We start from the raw sequence: 20,459 nt of genomic DNA on the forward strand, positions 1-20,459 counted from the left end.
GCCCGGCTTTAACCTTTACTATTTAGATTACTTTTTTCATAAAATTTATAGTAGTATATATTTATACATTTTATCTTTACATGTATTAACCAATTTTGAGTTCTGTTGAAATTATTTTAAGGTAAATAAATGTGATAAAATTAGATTTACTGAGACTCTTGAATCTTCTGTTTTCACATGTACAAGGCAAGCTATTATAGATTTTCAAAAATCCTATCACCTTATTTATTTAATGCATCCGCTAAACAAAATGGAACTGGAAACTAGAAATTACCACAGTGAGGCTTGTGGACTGTGATTTAGATCAGAGTTTCCTAAAGTGTGTTTTACAAAATACTGGTTCACAGGATTAAAGCAGTGTTGTGTTCAAACAAAACAAAACGAAACAAAAAGCATACAGTGGTCAAAACAAAACAAAAAGCATACAGTGGTCAAATTCATTTGGAAAATAAAAGTTAGCCAGGTTTTCCAAATGCTGAGATATTCAGACTCTTTAATATGCTAATATGCATTGTGAGTGCACAACTGGTGGTGGGGTGAGATTTGGGAGACCATTATTTCCCAAACTGAGATTTCAAGGCAACTCCAGGGTTTGGTCTAGTGTTTCTAGAACATTCTTCAAGAAATGTTGGTTTATAAAAACCTACTTCAAGCTGGGTGCGGTTGAACATACCTATAGTCCCAACTGCTTGGGAGACTGAGGCAGAAGGATTGCTTGAGTCCAGGAGCTGGTCTGCTGCAGTGTGCATTAATTATGCCTGTGAATAGTCACTACATTCCAGCCTGGGCAACATGGAGAGACCCCATTTCTAAATACAAAAAAGAAAATCTGCTTTGCCTTGAGATCACCAGTTTAGCCTAACCTCTGATCACCCCTCCCAAGGCCCCCAGTCTGAAATAGATCTGATTATTTTGGTGCTTTTTTCTGCCTTATGTCCCTGCTCTGGAAAGATATTGTACTTCTTGTTTTTCATGGTGGGAGTTTGAGTCTTCTTTATATCCTTGAACTAGATCCCAACCAATCCCTTCATTCCTTCAAAAAATGAGCTCTTACTCTTCCCTCAGGAATGAACCATCTTGCCCTTGACAGTCTCAAGCATGGCTGGCTCCTCATCAGTTCTTTTCCATGATGAAACCACATAGCCTTATGTTGTCCTTCCCCTCTCTTACTACTTTTTAGAAAACTGGGCCATTTAATTATCTTCATAGCACTTGGCTGAAAATATTTATTTATGCCTTTATCTATTTGTTAATTATCTGACCTACGGCATTGGATTGTAAGCTCTGAGGTATCAGGAACTTTGTCTCTCTTGTTCTTTGTTTCCAAGTTCCTACAACAGTGCTCAGCACACAGTAGGTCCTTTAAAAGGCCCAGCCTCTCTCTGTGATCAGGGAACTTGCATGCTAGAGAGGGAGAGACACACATGGAATCCCATGCCTTACCAGATGTGCTTGAGGTCAACATAGGATGCTATGGGACCTCTAAGGGGACATTCTGCTCTTGTGTATGTGTGTGGCGGGGAGGCAGGGGAGAATGTTGGGTATAGGCAAAAGGTGTCAAAGAAGACTTCCTATAGGCAACCTCTGAACTAAGTTTTGAAGGCCAAGTAGGGCAGTGCTTTTGACCAAGGAAACAGCCCATGCAAAAGGCTGAAGGTGAGTCAGATGATTCAGACAAGTACACGTGGTTCAGGGAGGGCAGTTGGCAGAGCAGAGGAGTTAAGACTGGCAAGTCAGGCAGGGAGCAATCATGACAGGCCTGGAAGGTTGTGCTAAGGAATTGGCATTGTATTCTGAATTTGTTGAGGGAGCAGTACAATTGGAAAAATTGCAATCATATTTAAATTAGTATTTTATTTCTGGCAGCAGCAAGAAGGGGATGAGACTACAGGTAGGGAGCCCAATTTGAAGTCTTTGAAGCCAAACAGAATTAATTATTTAGTGTTTAAGAGACCTGCCATACACCCTCCCCTTTCTCCCCTTTGCTCATAGCAGTTGCTTTGGTTGAAAATATCTTTTCTTCCATCTCTATATGTTCTAATGCTACTCATTATTTAAATGAATGGATATCAGCACTGTAGGCCAAAGAGAACCAAGTAAATAACCTTGGATCTGATTCTGAGAGTATGTGGCAGAAGAGTATCCTGATCACTCGTTCATTTTTTTCTGGGTATTTGAGGCTATATAGAACTATTCAATGCTTTGTTGTTTTCTATATGCCTGACACTGTGTGAAATGCTATATTTACAAGGATTATCTATTCAATCCTTACAGCTATATGTACTAGGTATTATTATTAGCTTTATTATATGGATTAATCAAGAGAAGCACAGTTTTGTAAATAAGTTGTTCAAAGTCAGAACACTATTAGAAATGGAATCTTGAAAGATTGGCACTAGAACCATAACAGCAGCATTATATTGTGAAGAGCATTTGACCGGAAGTCAATAGAGCTAGATTCTGGTTAATAATTCATGGTAATCATATATCCAGTTCAACAACCCAGTAGGCTAGTTAGTATCATCCTCATTTTAATAGGAGAGGATAATGTGGATTAGTGGGTTTACATTAATAGTATAAGGTCACACATCTTGGGATTTGAACCCAGGTCTATATGATTTCAAAGTCAAAGATTTTAACCCTTTGGAAGTGCTTCTGGTGGCTCTTGGACTAATTCATCTGAATGGCCTGTGACTTCATATTCTGAAGTCTCAACTCTCACCTGTCAAATGATAGAATTAGACTAGATGGCATCTAGGATCTTCTCTTACTTTAGGATCTGTGCTCTAAGAGCATCCCAGAACCCTTGTCAATTTCTTCCTCTGTCATTCATCTTCACTACTTTGGGTTGGATTTTTCTCCCTCAAATAGGGAGAGACACATCAATAAAAATCATGACCTGGATAGGTAGCTAGCAAGGTGAGCATGGGGTAGAGAGCTGAGGTCTGGCTCCCCACCAACTAGAAAATAAAAATGTGAATGAGGTGATGACAAACCTGAACCAAGCTCTGTCCAGCCAAAGTATTGGAAGAGAACACTGGGGAAATGACCACATCATTTCAAGGTCGTTCAGAGACCCAGTGAGAATCATGAGGGAATAATAAAAGGTACGTTAGCAACTAGTGCATGTGTCAAGTGTGGTGTAGGGATAGGGCTGAGAATGGAATTCAGTGAAGAAAAACCAGGACTTAGTGGATAGTCTGTAGAGACAACATTGTGTTGAGAATAAAGGCAGAAAAAAGCAGGTCAGTTGGGTGACACCTGATCAAGGCAGCTTGTCTAAAATGGAAAGATCACATGCCATCTGGGGACATTTCCTGGAGAAAGTGTTTGCAGAAAACCCAAGCTCTAGTGGACAAATTGCTGGGAAAGGGTTCAGGGGGAAAAGATGCAGGTCATGTTTATGTGGCTAATTACATTATATTTATTTGGGGCTTTGAGAGATGCAGTTAGTAATTTGCCTTCTTAGGGTATTCATGTGAGGAGGACAAAAGCATAAAAGATGAGAAAGGGCGAGGTTTAAGGGAGTGTAAAAAAAAAAAAGGCTTAGTTGGCACAGTATAAAGAAAAAAAAGTAGGAAAATAGAAACCTTTGTTGTGCAATCCATGTGCAATACAACTGCAATAGATCATTAGGAAGAGAGGCCCCATTCCCAAATGCTGCAGGCCGCTCTACAATTGCTTAACTGTCTCTGTCTGAAATATTGAGGCAAAGTTATAAAGAAAATGAGTTGTCACAGACCCAGAAGCATTCTTGTACTGGAATGCTTTCCCATGTTGTAAATTTGATGAGATTCAGTTCTTTTTAGAAGGGTTAATTTGGCCCAATTTTCAAAACTGGGGCCTGATAATTAGAGACACCCATTTCATTAGCTTTCTATCTGACTTTTTCCACATAGAATGAGGTTCATTTAAGTAAGGCATGCTTAACATATATTAAAGAGGCAGAAAACCAGTCAATTCATGTAAAAAATAAAGATTGGAGACATATTGCCATGCAGATAAAGGGCTAGAATAATAAAATTTATGTTCCTGGGGTCCCAAATGCTATGAAATGAAGTTCTAAAAAATGTGATCTAACTGTAATGGTGACCTAACCCACCAAATTTCTGTCACAACTAAGAGTCTATGATGATAAAAATAGGAATAACGAAGCTGTTTTAGGGTGAATGGTGATAGAATGCAAGATAGTTCCCAAGAGGCAAATGCATTAATAATAACGTAGAAACTTGAGACATTTTGCAGATGTTTAAGCATTTGGAAAAAATACAGAAACTTCTTTAGGCAAAGTACACACATAACAGTACCTGATATTCAGTAGATCTGCAATGTCTTCCGTCTTCTTCCTTTCTCTTCTTCTATACAGCGAACATGGAAAAGGAGAGACGGTAAGTCTCCTTATTTCTCTATCACATTTATTGGACTGAAACCAGGTTTACATAAAGCTACCATAGAGAAGAGAGCTAACATTTATAGAACCAGGCCAGACCAATAGCATGTAATGTTTATTGAGCACTTATTTCATTCCAGGCACTCTACTTGGCACCAGGAATTCCGTTTGATGTTTAAAACAACCCAGTCTCCATTTTGAAGGTGAAGAACCAGAGAATTAAAAGTTGTAATATTTATCCAAAGTCAAATAGCTGCTAAAGTGGCATGGTTGCTATTTGTCTCTAGTTCCAATTTTACTCTTTCTTAAATTACCCAACCCTTAAAAATCACTAAATCATTAAAGGGCAGGATAATGATCATTCGACTGATTTTCCTTAGGGATGGTATAGAGATATTACTTGCTCTCATCCCTACCTGCCTTTAAGTAAAACAATAATAGTATTTTTCTTCTTGCAAAAATACTACTAGTTTAACTGCAGAACACTCAAACATATAATAATAATAATAAGTCATCCAAATCTTGCCACCCAGAGATAATCAAGGTCAATGTTTTTATTATACAATATATCTGTAATGCTCCTTCTATGCTTTTATATTTGTAGATAATATGTTTTCAAAATATGTATTTTACTGGGTGTGGTGGCTCAGACTGTAATCCCAGCACTTTGGGAGGCTGAGGTGAGAGGATTGCCTGAGCCTGGGGGTTTGAGACAAGACTGGGCAACTTGGTGAGACCTCATCTCTACAATAAAAAATAAATAAAAGCCGGGTGCGGTAGTGTGCAGCTGTAGTTCCAGCTACTTGGAAGGCTGAGGTGGAAGGATTGCCTAAGCCCAGCAGGTTGAGGCTGCGGTAGCCATGAGCATGCCACTGCACTCTAGCCTGGGCAACAGAGTGAGATTCTGACTCTCTCTATATAAGGCACGCGGCTCATGGCCACCACAGCCTTGACCTGCTGGGCTCAGGTGATCCTTCAGTCTCAACCTTCCAAGTAGCTGGAACTACAGGTGCGAGCTACCACACCCAGCTTATTTTTTGATTTATTGTAGAGACGAGGTCTCACCAAGTTGCCCAGGCTGGTCTCAAGCCCCTGGGCTCAGGCAGTCCTCTCGCCTCAGCCTCCCAAAGTGCTGGGATTACAGACTGAGCCACCGCGCCCAGCCAGAATGTTAGATACCTTTTATACCCATTAAAAGAAAACTCATTGTGTGAAGTATAGTAGCTTAATCCCACACAAATCTGTTGATCAGTACTAATATCAGTGCTGAAAGGGCTGGGTAAACAAAGTCCAACTACATTTCCTTTGAAACTAGACACTTTTTATACCCTTAGTCAGCAATAGAAAGCACCAGAGTAACTTCTTTTCAGACATTGTGAGCCCTCAAATTACCTGTTATTACACAAGCCTGGCTTTGAGAATAATAGTCAGAGAACATATGTTTCTATTCCCCTAGGATAGTCTAAGTTCTATCCTTTTTTTTCTTTTTGAGATGAGGGTCTCTCTATGTTGCCCAAGTGGGTCTCAAACTCCTGATCTCAAATGAACCTTCCACTAGGCCTCACAAAGCACTGGGATTATAGGCAGGTGCCATGTGCCTGGCCTATCCTAGAATAAAATAAAGTCTTTAGGTTATAATATATTTATACATCTTGAAATCTTTTGCTGATTTGAAGATCCCTGTAGCAGGTATATGAGATTCATTCCTACATTTACTGCAGAGATGCTATTGAGGGCAGTGTCTACCACACCATTCAATGCCCCTAGTATGAACCACGTTGAAATAATTTGTTTCAGATTTCAGTACTAGAAAAAAAAAAGTCTTGCTGGAGAACTTACATACTTTCCCCTTCATCATAATAAAAGTGATTTTCATGATTGTGATTCCTAGCCTTCTTATCCCCACCAGGACAAGTATACAGCCAAATTTGTTGCCAAATCAAAACAATTATGTTAATTCTTAATATCAGCGTGTACGCATTTTCCTCTTTCCTGGTATTGTTTTCTATTTCCATTTTATTATCCTCACTGTTACATTTGTATATAAAGGACAATTCTTATTTTTTTCTCTCAACTTTGAAATGAAAACACACATCTTTTTTGTTAAAGAAATGTAATATTATAAGATACTGTGTTATACCACATGATTAATTTATTGTATTCATTTCAATTTGCTGTGTGTGTATAATCTTACAGGATTTTTGTCTTGATCCTTAAAATTTAGAAAGTCCATGAGGACATAGCTAGCTGCAACTATCTCTTAAATCATGCCTGGCCATCCGTGAACTCACTAGACCTAAAGACCAAAACTTCTCTTTAGTTCAGAGAAATTTTCTTCTACTATTTCTCTGATGATGATTGCTTCTCCTTCATCTAATTTATTCTCTCATGAAGAAAACTTTTTATTAGTAGTAAACATTTCCAAGGGGGCCAGTTCACCTGATTTGCTTGGAGCCTCTCCAGTTTTAGCCCAAACCAGGCAGTTGGTCAGCCTATACTTAGTTATGCTATTGAGTCACTGGGGACAGTAGTTTTCAAGCTATTCATTGTGACAAAGAAGTTTTATATGTGTGTGTGTGTGTGTGTGTGTATTTTTAAATCTCTAATCTATCATGAACTGATATTTTTGAAAATGCAATAAAAATAAATACATAAAAAATGAATTAAAAAGACATAAAATATAAGCCCAATTTAAAAAATTTTTAGATTAAACAGAATTACAATTATTCTGACCAATAGTTATGAAAGTTGTAAATGTGGACTCTCAGTTTCTCTTGGTAGTTTACAAAATCTTCTGTCACCTCATGGACCACACTTTGAGTAAGCCTGCTCCAGGATTTCTCTAATCTGCTCTGATTATCCCTTTCATCTCCTCCACCTTACATCCAGTACCCTGCGGCCTCTGCTAAATGCCTCTTTTGTGTTCAGATACCCCATTACAGTAAAGCTGTGTACTCCTTGAGGGGCAGGAATGGAGTCTTATTTATCTTTCTGTGCTCAGCACCCAGCACATTGCTGGGCAAGGAGTTTATTAGGCTGTTGTATTTATGCAGTCTCTATTGGGATGAGAAGAAATTACAATTACAGTTTTAGTTATGATTATTTTGGGGAGGGGGGCTGAAGGGGACTTTCTTTTTTATACTTTTCAGTATTTCCTGAATTTTTCCAACACGTGTTAAAATGGGAAAAGTTAAGCATTATTTTAACAACTAATATTGTAGAATAAGTGACATCTACCTCGTCATGGCTTGTGGTCAGTAAAAAGTTCCCTTTCACAGTGTGGTTGAATTGTAGGATAGAGGCCAGTTTGTGTGAAAAAAAGAAAACAATGCTGAGCAATCCCTGTTGTCAGTGAGGAACAGGATCCTATTCTCATCCTATTTGGATTGGGAAAGTCATCAAGAGATTAAGATGACTAATTTTAGAAGAGAGTCAAAAAAACTTTGTGCAAAATTTCCCCTAAAAATAGATGATAAAGTGTTTCCTTTTCACACTGTGTCCCTTTTCAAGTGGCCTGTGATATTGAAAGTTCAATAACCCCTTGTTTGCATTATTCAGATGCTGGAATAACTGGATGTGATCATTTAAACTATGAGTGATGGGGCCCTGTCTTTCCTCCCCAGACAATAGTATTGTTTGAACTGGCAGTTAATCACAGCTTAAAAGTGACTTATCTGTAATGTACAATATGACTAATTTAGCAGCTAAGCAGTTTCACTGTGATCTTGGTGTCAGTGGAATTCCTGTCACCTATCCAACAGTTAAGTCATATTGCATAACTGTGGGATGACATCACCATGCTACAAGATTACTGGCTGTAGACAAGAAGAAAAAAAAAGTTTCCTGGACTGTAAGCCTTTCCGGTATCTGAACAAACGACTTGTGCTGTTACGGCAGTACAGCCAGAGAGCAAAGTGAAAAAGAGGTTTGAAGTGGCTGGCTTTTGGTGTGTCATTGGAAACCTCAGGCTGTAGCACATGGGGAGATTCTCCAGTGTGCCTAATTATGAGGTCTCTTCCTTTTGTGTGGGACTCCACTGAGCCAATCATTAAGGTGTGGGGTGGGAGAGCTGAGACAATGGCACTCTTTTGTAATGAGGGCATTTGATTTTTTTCTGAGAACTTTCTAATCTTCTCTTTGGAAGGCAGAGTTTAGAAAATGCAGTTCACCATCTGCTACACACATCGGCACTGGAGAGATGGTCAGCTGGGACCCAGCTGAAAACCTTTTACGGCTGAAAGCCTGGTTTATTTCCAGGAAAACTGGTAGTCCAGGTTAATCATCATATAGTACATATATTTTATGTTTATTTAATTGCACAAAATATCAAGCTTTAAAACTACCCACAGAAATGCCTAGAAACGAAAGGGAGGACTGATTGGAATTTAACAGCTAAAATTTTTGTTTACTACGCACCAGCACTGATCCAAGATATTTGCATATATTAATTCATTTAATCCTATGGAGTAGATACTACTATTATCACCGAGTTGCAGATGACAGAATAGAGATTCTGGGATCACACAGCAGGGAAAGAGTAAAACCAGAATCTGAACCCGGGTAGCTCAGCACCAGAACACCTGGTCTTAACTTCCACTGCATTGTTGATAATAATAATAATAACAACAATTACTACTGGGCTGCTACTGTTCCTTCTACTGAATGCTTTTTATATGACTGGCTCTGAATTATAATCATTATGTACCTCATCAACTCTGTGAGGTAGAAACTGTACTATTATCTCCATTTGCTAGATAAGGAAAATGAGGCACAGAGAAAATCAGCCACAGAAAATAGGTGATGAAGCTAAGATTCAACCCCCATTGAGATCCACACTCCATGCTTTTAACCCCCACACTACATGGCTTTTCCATAGCTGCTATTGACTGAGTAACAACTAATGTGTATTCCTCACAAAAATCTTGCATAGCTTAGGTAGTATTAGCCCGCATCTGCAATGGGAGAAAATGGAAGTTTCAAGAGATCAAGTAACTTTCCAGCTTCTAAGTGGCAGAGCCAGAATTCCTTCAAATCCATTGGACTCCACCATACCACACCACCTCTAAGAATTCAAAGCTACAATTCTGACACAGGGTGACAAAACGTAAGCGAGGTAAAGGCCTGGTATTTCAGCAATTACTGAGCGTGAAGGGTGAGATGTTGGTCTGGGCATCCCCTAAGGATGGGGCCTGGTGAAAAGATGCCACAAAGGTCTTAGAAGTCAACAGTTACTTACAGGTGGTGCTCTGATTGAGGGGCACCCTCCTACTCTGCCCACTGTGGATTCTGGGTGATCTCCCAAGTGTGGTCAGACTCCCCTCTCTCCCATCTATTTCCTTTCTCTTTTCATTCCCCTCTGTATTTCCACAACTGCACTCCTCTGCCCTCCTTCGTTCAGTGCAGAGCCTTGCACATGCTCAGTTCTCTTGCCTTGTAAGGGTTTCCTCCCCACCCCCAAGCCTCCTCTCCATTGCTAGCACATATTCAGTTCTCTGGAATGCGGCCACCCATAAGCATGACACACATTTTCAAAGGGCTTTAGAAATGCATGTGATTCGTGATTTTAAATTTGTTAAAGGGGAAGTGTATCAACATTTCACATGTGTAACCTGTTAATTTCACAGTATGGGTGTCCTGCCTTCAAAAGTGTAATAATTTAAAAAATCTGAAATTACAACAAAAAGCAAAACCAAAAATATAAACAAAAACAAAAACAAAAAACTAAAAAATAAACAAAGATTGAAAAATAGTTTGAATATTACAAAATTATTTACCCCAGAGTTTCCAAGAATAAAGAGCCCCTGTGGTGAATTTAAGCTCTTATTCTATTGAAGGAAATCAAATGTTTTCATTTATTCCTGGGGAGGTGGAGAATCTAAATATGAATGATGCCTCTTATATGTATCTCAATACTTAAAAAAATGTAGTCAAACGTCCTAAGAGTGAGACAACTTATGAGATAGATTGTCCCAATAAGGAAGTGAGTACTCTGAAGGAAATGATCAGGGAATCATCTTGAATAGGGAAAAACTTGGTTGTAACTGGTAGAATTACAATAGGTTGACATTAGAAGTTAAGGAAAGGACAGGCCATCCAGGAACTAGTATGAGACAAAAAGTCAAGATGAAGGAATGAGGCCATCATTCTTCTTCTAGGGTATACAACTATTAAGTGATATTATAATCTTCTATAAAAATCTGCTGGGAGGGGCAACCCTCTTTGAGTCCCTTCCCGCTTGAGAGCTTTTCTGTATTCTTAATAAACTGTTCCCCCCCACCCCAAAAAAAATCTGCTGGGAAAGCCACTTATTTATTCTGCTTTTACACCAGAGAATAGAACACAGTGGGAAAGTGTGTCTCGTCCCAAAATTAGCAAAGGGAAAAGTTGATGTATTAATGCGCTATGAGCTGGCCATCCCCCCTGGACCCAAGCATCTCCCTTTAGTGAAGACAGAAGTAGACTCAGCATTGTAAACAACTCAACAGAACCCAGAAGGTGCTCTTATCTGAAACTCACCCTAACTGTCAGTAGGCAGGGAGTCTACCCCTGGGTCATCTGGCCTACTTAATGACCTTGGGTCAATCATTCTATCTTCTTTGATCTGAGTTTATAGTCCTAAAATATGACAAGGTGCTTGTATTCAGAGAGTGGGTGAATAATATGTAGGAGCCTCTCTCAAGTAGCATTTGTGGTCCTAATCAGTGTCCAGGGATGACTTTTTATACCCAAGACTGCATTAAGATAAATGAGTTTATTTTGGTTCTTCCATGACAAGTCCTTTTAATGTGGTCCTGAAGAGATTGATTCATTCATTTGTTCAGACATCGAGTGAGTGCCTCCTGGGGTAGTCAGCCTCCAAGATGGTCCCCATGGCCCCTGCTTCCTGGTAAGAGTGGTCCATATAGTGCCCTTCCACATTCAATAGTGTTGTTCTGTGGGCCCAGTAGAATATGACAATATGATGGGATGTCACTTATGAGATAGGTTATTAAGAAATTGTGACTTCTGGACATTGTTCTTTCTTGGATCACCTGCTCTGGACGAAGCCAGCTGCCATGTCATGAGGACACTCAGGGACCTATAGAGAGGCCCATGTGGTGAGAAACCGAGGCCCTCTGCCCACAACTGAAAAGAAACTGAAACTTTTTGTCAACAGCTATGTGAGTAAGCATCTTAGAAGCAGATTCAGCAGCCTCAGTCAGGTCTTTGGATGACTGCAGCCCTGGCCTTGATCTCTCTCTTGGATGATTTGCTTTGGGGGAAATCAGTTGCCATGCCATGAAGATGCTACAGCAGCCCTACGGAGGTGTCCATGTGAACAGAAACTGAGGCTTCCTCCCAATAGTCAGCCATAACTTGCAAGGCATGTGCATTAGTTACCTTAGAAGTGATTCCTCTGCCCAAGATAAGCCTTTGTATGACTGTAGCCCTGGCAGACATCTCAACTGCAACCTCATGAGAGAACCTGAGCCAAAACCACCCAGCTAAGGCACTCCTAGATTCCTGACCTATGCAAATGGGGGTGTGAGATAATCAATGTTAAACCACTAAGTTTTGATATAACTTGTTAGGTAGAAATAGATAATTCATGCCAGTAGGTGGGAAAGAAATCATCAGACAAATGTTCGGGAGGAGCTAATACTAAAAAATAAAGTGTACCCTCAACCTCTCAAAAAAGTCATGGGGCAGAAATGTATATTAAAGTGATAATGAGGTCCTGGTTTTCTACAAGATCAATGAAAATGAAAAAGTCTGATAGTACCGGGTGCCTCATACACTGCTGTCAGAATATAAATTGGTACTATCATTTCAGAAAGTAGTTTAACATTAACTAGTAAAGGTGAAGACTCACATACTGCCAGACAGGTCATCAGAAGCCTACTCTTAGACATGCATGCAATCAAAAGACACGGACATAAATATTCATTGAAGTATTACTCATAATAACCTGAAACCAGAAGTAGCACAAATATCTACCAACAGTAAAATGTATGAGCAAATTATGGAATGTTCATTCATCGGAATACTATACATAAATGAAAATCAACAAACAACAGCTGTAGGCAATAAATTGGTTGAAGCTTAAAAACAATGTTAGGTGGAAAGAGGTCCAGCATGATGAAATATATATTGTATGAATCTATTTAGATAAAGTTCAAAGGACATAAAGTTAAACTACTTTTTAAAGGGATGATACTTAGGTGGTAAATCCATGAAGGAAAGGGAATCCCATAAACATGAGAATAACAGTTTCTTCAGGGAGGAATGTAGAAATTGTGATTGAAAAATGACGACCTACAGAGTTATTTACAATATATCATTTCTCTTTTTTTTTCCTTAAAAAAAATCATTCCTGGCTGGGCGTGGTGGCTCACACCTGTAATTCTAGCACTTTGGGAAACTGAGGTAGGAGGACTGCTTGAGCCCAGGAATTTGAGACCAGTCTAGGCAGCATAGTGAGACCTTGTCTCTACAAAAATAAAAGTAAAAAAATTAGTCTAGCATGGTGGCATGCCTGTAGTCCCAGCTACTCAGGAGACTGAGGTGGGCGTTGGAACTAGGAATTTAGGCTGCTGTGACCTATGATCGTGCCACTGCACTCCAGCCTGGATAACAGAGTGAGACCCCAACTCAATAAGAAAAAAAGAAAATTCCTACTGAGGTTTAACTTATATATAATAAAATAATAAATAATATTGTAAAATTATATATAATAAAATTAATATAAAATTTTATATATATGTATATAAAATAACCCATTTATCAGTTACATGTTAATGTAACATTATATATGTATATAATGTAACTTGTTTATCGGTTACACAAATGTTGACTTTACAATAGTTCATTACACTGTATATTTGTATTTGATATACTGTGTTTTATATTTTACGGTGTAAAAGGTTAAAAACAAAGTGCGAATACAGCAGAGGATCTTGGGAATCAGAATGGAGCAAAAGGTGAACATGAGCTAGCAATTAGAGCTCTGTTCAAAAACAACTAACACATGTTGGGAAATAAGAATGAGGGCAACACACAGGAGACAATAAACTATCCTCCCGGCTTATGTCTGGAAATATCACTGGATGGGATCTGTGGTCAGACCCTGATGGCCAAGGCAGTACCTAAACCTGGGCAGAATGACTTACAAATTTTTCACGTTGATAGCAGAAAGCAGATGGGTTCAAGACAGGGTGGGCTTGATGCAAGCATAATTAGGAAGAAGATGAAGTGTTAAGCACCTTATTCCACTTTCACTTGTCCCTTATTTGTGCTCTGTGTCTTCACACCTTTGGATTCTCAGCAGCCTGTGTATTTATCGCTCTTTCCTTCCTGTCATATGCCCATGTCTAAAGTCAAGGCAAGTCTAAAGTCCAGCTTTGTGGACTCTTGGTTCAGTCAGTGGTGTTTCTATCATGTCACTGTAGCTGAAGGTTTTTGTACCTTAACCTTGATTTCTGACTATGAGTGAAAGGTTTTGTGTTCCATTTTTAAAAATTCCTGTCACTAATGACTATACAAAGTATATTCTGGGTAAAGTAGGCCTTCTTGCCCCTGAAGTAGCATCTTGTAAGCTACTGGTATGAAAGCTACTGGTATGGTATGCCCTGGGGAGAAGGTGTCAGATGACTTTATACAATCACTCCAGGTGATTCAGATATGACAACCTGTATCCTGTATGACAACTTGCTTCTCTCCACACCCCATCCCTCTGTGAGAACCACCTTTTACAGGAAGGCTACTCATTGAGCAGATATCTATTTATTCATTCATTAAACAACTATTTCTTGAACTCTGTGTGTCTGGCATAGGCTAGCACAGATGATTCAAGGGTGAACAAAAACAGGCACAGGTCCTGCCTTCTTGGAATTATTTAATACAGGACACACATTAATAAAGTCAAGCAAATCAATGTAAAGTCAGGTAAGTATTATAAATCTGGTTTTATTTATCATATTGAGAGGTGAACTCAGGGGTAGCTGAATAATTATGATTTTTCAAGTATAGGATGAACAAATTATAAGGAGGAGAATGGCTAGAGAACATACGCCAAAAAACAAAAAACAAAAAACCCATAAAAAGGAGTTATGCTGTAGCATAAAGAATTTAAGGTAATAGCTGTCATAGGTCATATTCCATGCCAGGTATGGTGTTAAGTGATAAATATATATAGATCACTTAAAATAGTGATTATATATCAATATTGATTAAACCTATATATATTTTGATAAAGCATCATACAAATCTATAGAAATAACAAATTGATATTCAGAGAAATTAAACAACCCATCCAAGGTCACACAGCATATATATGTATATATTTTTATAACAGATTTATATATTTATAACAGACTGTAATTTGCATACAATAACATTTGCCCTTTTGAAGTGTGAAATTCAGTGGGTTTTAGTATAGTCACACAGTTTTGAATTACCACTCTCTAATTTTAGAACTTTGTCATCATCCCCCAAAGAAACCCTGTACACATTAGCTTTTGTCCCTCACTCCTCTCCCACCTTCCAGCCCCTGGTAATCCCAAATCTACTTTCTGTGTGGATTTGTCTATTCTGGATGTTCTAGTAATGTCTTTGAGATTTGTTCATGTTGTAGCATATATCGGTGCTTCATTTTTTTTATTGTCAAAGAATATTCCATTGTATGCATATACCACATTCTGTTTTCCATTTATCAGTTGATAGACATTTGGGTTGTTTCCACCTTTTGGATTTTATGAACAATGAAGTTATGAAGTTTTGTACACCCGTTTTTGTGTAGAAACGTGTTGTGTTTATTTCTCTTGGGTATACACTTAGGAATGGAATTGCTGGGTCATACAGTAACTTGTTTTCAACTTTTGAGGAACTGCCAGACTCTTTTGCACAGTGGAGACACCACTTTACATTGTCACCAGCAGTGTATCAGTGTTCAAACTTTACATCCTCACCGATACTTATTATCTGTCACTTCGATGATCACCATCCTAGTGAATGTGATGTGGTATCTTATTGTGGTTTTGATTTGTATTTCCCTAAAGGCTAATGATGTTGAAAATCTCTTTGTGTGCTTGTTGGTCATTTGTGTATCTTTTTTGGAGATCTTTTCATATTCTTTGCCCATTTTTAAATTGGTTTTTCTTTTTATTATTGAGTTGAAAGAGTTTTTCACATATTCTAAATATGTCTTGTATTGAATAAATGATCTGCAAAAAAACCTCTACCATCGTGTGATATTATGTTTAACATTTTGAGGGACTGACAAACTTTTCCAAACTGGCTGCATCATTTTACAACCTATCAGCAATGTATGAAAGTTCCCACACCTACACATTCTTGTCAACATTATTTTGGTCATTCTAGTGAGCGTGATGTGGTATCTCATTGTGGTTTTGATTTGTATTTCCACACAGCAAAAAGATGTTAAACTTAAAAGATTCAAATTCAAGTCCAAAGTCAGAGAGAGCAATAGCATCTCTCTCGTGCTTAGAAGTAAAGACGGATTTTTGGATAAGACTGCTACTCTTTGAATTGAGTTCGATTTGTAATCTGTATATTCACTTCTAGAAGCTTTTAAAAACAAAGTTTTGTTGTTTGTTTTGTTTTTAATCTAGGATGTGGTAGGTATGGAGTGAATCCAGTGATGTGCTGGTAAATGGTTGAAAACCAGTTGGTGGTGCTGGTGTGGGATGGAGATCACAGTGGGAGCTCCAGTGTGTAGCCATTCCTTACTACCGTGGTGTGAATACTCCCACCCATCCCCAGTTTCAAGCTACTAAATTGATGTCTGTCAGGAAGCTTGCAAAAATTCCTGAAAATGTAACAATCAGCTCTTGTGAGCCGTATGAGCCTGGGCTACTTCCAACACACCGAATCTATAAATTCATTAAGGCACTCTTTGGGTTACAAATATCTTTGCACATAAAAGATGACAAAATGATCATTAGTTACAGAAGATATAATTACATATGTATTAAGTCTAAGAGAATTAATGTGAATTTTATTATAGGTAGTAAGCAATTTCAGCAATGTAACTAGATAAAATAGTTATTAAAAAATTAGCTTTTTTTTAACAAAAATAATCGTTAGAAAATGTGATGGTGAAATTTTCTCCCTCACAGTAGCAACTAAACAACAACAAAACCATGGAATACCTGGGAATAAATTTAGTAAGGAATGTACAGTTCCTATAAGAAAAGAAATCTGAAGTAATTCTGAGAGGCATAAAAAATTCTTGGAAAAATAGAAAGATATATGCTGAAATCTTACAGGAAGACAGCATTATGTAATTGTCACTTCTCCCTGAATGCATATTATGAATCAAATGCAATCTCAGTTACAATCCCAACAAGACATTTTTGGAAACTGTACAAGATGAATTGAAAGTTCATCTGAACAACAACAAAACACAAAAAAAGGAGGGGCTGTACATTTCTGAAAAAATAAGACAAGGGAAGGCTAACTTTTATACCAACGAGCATACATTTGTTTTTAATTAGAAAAACAAAACATAATAATAATAATAAAAGCAGGCTGAGTGCAGTGGCTCACACTTGTAATCTCAGCACTTTGGGAGGCTGAGGTGGGAGGACCGCTTGAGCCCAGGAGTTTGAGAACAGCCTGAACAACATAGCAAGACCTCATCTCTACAAAAAATTAAAAAAGAAAAAAATTTAGCAAAGCATGATGGTGTATGCCTGAGTCCTAGCTACCTGGGAGGCTGAGGCAGAAAGGTTGCCCGAGTCCAGAGGTGGAAGTTGCAGTGAGCCATGACTGTGCCCCACAGCACTCCAGCCTGGGCAACAGAGTGAAACTTCGACTCAAAAAAAAAAAAAAAAGAATTAGAGAGCTGCCGGCCACCTCAGAATTCTGAAGTGCCGGAGTGTTCCCTAGACACTGTGTTCCCTTCCTCTTGTGTCCAAAATGGAAGTAAAGCATAGAGGGAGGGTGCTAAATGACTTTCTAAGCTGTGTTTTGAAATATATTTCTCCTTTGTAACAATGTTATAAACAGAATGGAGGTTCTGAGGCTAGCCCGCTTCTATAATAGGTTAGGTGTAGGTTTCTAAGGCCTATCTTATAAACCCAATGACCAAAGTGTAATATTGATCCCAAGAATACACTGTATGTATTCTAATGTCCAAGTGGCCAATTTTTGGAATGTATCTTACAGTCAGTAAGAAACTGCTTAAACCAGTAAATATAATGAATAAATGCAGCATTTTGAGTGTGAATGTGGCATGTTATGGCAACGTGTTCAATGTGTTTAATTCTCTTTCACCAGAGAATGCCTCTTCAATTTCTCACTTTCTATTTGTGTAGCTCATAAAGATAATCATATATCTATTTTAGTATTGTTAGAAACAAATTTGATAACAGAATGCTTAAACCTCCTGAATGTGTAATGCTTTCTTGTTTTGGAATAGATCAATTTTCTAGGACTTAGAGGAAATAAACAGTTCAATCTGGATTGAACTATATATATATTTTTCAGATGTTTATCCTGGAGTGAATATTTTTGGGCTAGACAGAATTTCTCGAAAATAGAAATGTCACATTCTTGTTTATATGTAACACTTATTTCTTAAAAATGGTAAGAAATGCTAATTTAAAACAAACAGAAATTAATTCGGAGAAGTTTAGTTTAGAACAAATTTATAACTTGAACATTTTGAGGTAATATTTGGATCAATTTACTATTCACTGAGATGATTGAAAATTTATGATTATTCTGATTCCATTTCTAGGCACAGTGTTACTCTCAGTGGATTGAAAAAACTCAACCACAGTTCAGGTTATTGAAATGTCATGCATACAAGCATCCCAGTTCCATTTCCAATGTGCATGTGTTTTGGGTATGGTGTATGTATCCACACACATGCACAAACAATTCTTAAAATTACCTGGAATATTAACACATAATGCCCTTCACATTCCATGTTAGTGCAGTAATATTAGACAGAGAGATAGTCATTCTGTGAGACCCTCCAAGCATCTTGCTGATGACTAGTTTTATCCTCTGACACCACCATTTGAGGCCACAGCAGCTTGCCCATATTCAGTCAGCTGGTGACAGGCTCTGTGGAGAACAGAGCACTGTTCTGTCCACAGAATTCCAGGCACCAGGATGAACACATATGCACTGTAGACTTTGAGTATTTTTATATGACTCAGTACAAATGTATACATTCATAGCCTCATGAGCATATGTCTGTAAATATGGGTTCTCAATAGCTTCATGTATTTTCCTCACTAGTCAGCTAGTTCTCTGGCCTATTTAATCAATCCTCTACTATTTCTGGATAGGAAGTGCTAAATTTCTGAGGTTTTGACAAGTACTACGCTTCACTTAAACAGTGTAGAAATTATTCCAGTATAAGGACATTACTGTTTTTATATTTTTGATTTTAACTTTTATTATTTTTTAAATAAAATACATAATGGAAACATAAAATATAGGTAACTAAAAAGAAAAATACCATACCTGATCCCACTATGTGGAGATAATAGCATCCATAATAAATTTGATGTATACCCCTTTAGATGTTTTTCTACACATATATACATGCATATAATTTTTCACAAAAATAAATCACACAGATGTCTTAAAACCCTCAAGCCCTGCTTTTATGATTTAATATACTGTAAATATCTTTCCATTTCCAACATAATATTTAATGGCTGCAAGCCAAGAAAATTTTAGCTACATAGGACCGGGAATTCTTTGCCCCAGAGACCACATATTAAATTGAAACTTAACCATCCCAGAGTTTGGTCTCCTGAGGGTGGGCTGTGCAACTGTGTTATCAAAAGGTAGCCATGAGGTAGTTGTGTAGGGTGGCTAGGTGTCTATGCGTACGTGCATGTGTGTGTGCGTGTGTGTGTGTGGAGTGTGTGTGTGTATGTGTATGTTGTACTTCACGGTGAGGAACTGAGCCACGGTAGGAGGAGGTATAGGCTACAGGACTGGGCAAGAAGCCAAGTGCCAAGTTCTGGGATTGGATATCCTCACATTGCCATTGAGAATTCTAAATTCAATCCCATTTTCCAGATAATTTTGAAGCTATATTTTCAAAGTGAAAAATACAGGCTATATTTTATTTAAAGTTTGTTTGCTTTCATAACTTTAAAATATCTTGGCTGGCTGGGCTTGGTGGCTCAGCCTGTAATCCCGTGGCGCGTGGATTGCCTGAGCCCATGGGTTCAAGACCAGCTCAGGCAACTTGGTGGGACCTTGTCTCTACAATAAAATAAAAAACTAGTTGGGCACAGTAGCACATGCCTGTAGTTCCAACTACTTGGAAGGCTGAGGCAGAAGGATAGCCAGAGCCCAGTTGGTCGACACTGGGATGGCCGTGAGTGTGCCACTGTACCCTAGCCTGGCAACAGAGTGAGACTCCAACTCAAAAAACAAAACAAATCAAATAAAATACCTTGACATATGATAAGTATGTGGCCCTTGTTTTGTATTGGAGGTAAGTTCCAAAAATGTTAGGGGCAAGTCTCAATATCATATACCTTCCAAATTTCTAGAATGTATATTTTCATTTTGTATAATAATTTATCTTTCTTGCTGGATGCAGTGACTCATACCTGTAATCCCAGCACTTTGGGAAGGCAAGGCTGAAGAACTGCTTGAGACCAGGAGTTCGAGACCAGCCTGAGCAACATAGTGGGACCTCATCTCTACAAAAAATACAAAAATTAGCCTGGCGTGGTGGCATGTGCCTGTAGTCCCAGCTACCTGAGAGGCTGAGGTGGAAGGATGGCTCAAGCCCAGAAGGTCGAGGTTGTGGTGAGCTGTGATTGTGCCATGGCACTTTAACCTGAGTGACAGAGTGAGACCCTGTCTCAAAATAAAATAAAAATGAAATAAAATAAAAAATTTTCCTTTCTGTATGAATGAGAAGGAGTAATGATATGAGTGCTCTTTTATTGACTGGTTAAGATGATCAGTTTAAATATATTTACTGAAGCTTTATCATATACTGTATTCTACTAGGTGTAGAATGAGAGAGAAAAATCAGGTCAGATCATTATGGAACTCACAATCTTCTGGGGACCTTAGACATGTA

Source organism: Carlito syrichta, unplaced genomic scaffold (assembly GCF_000164805.1).
Source record: "Carlito syrichta isolate Samal-C Ts95f unplaced genomic scaffold, Tarsius_syrichta-2.0.1 Scaffold312301, whole genome shotgun sequence".
Lineage (NCBI taxonomy): Eukaryota > Metazoa > Chordata > Mammalia > Primates > Tarsiidae > Carlito > Carlito syrichta.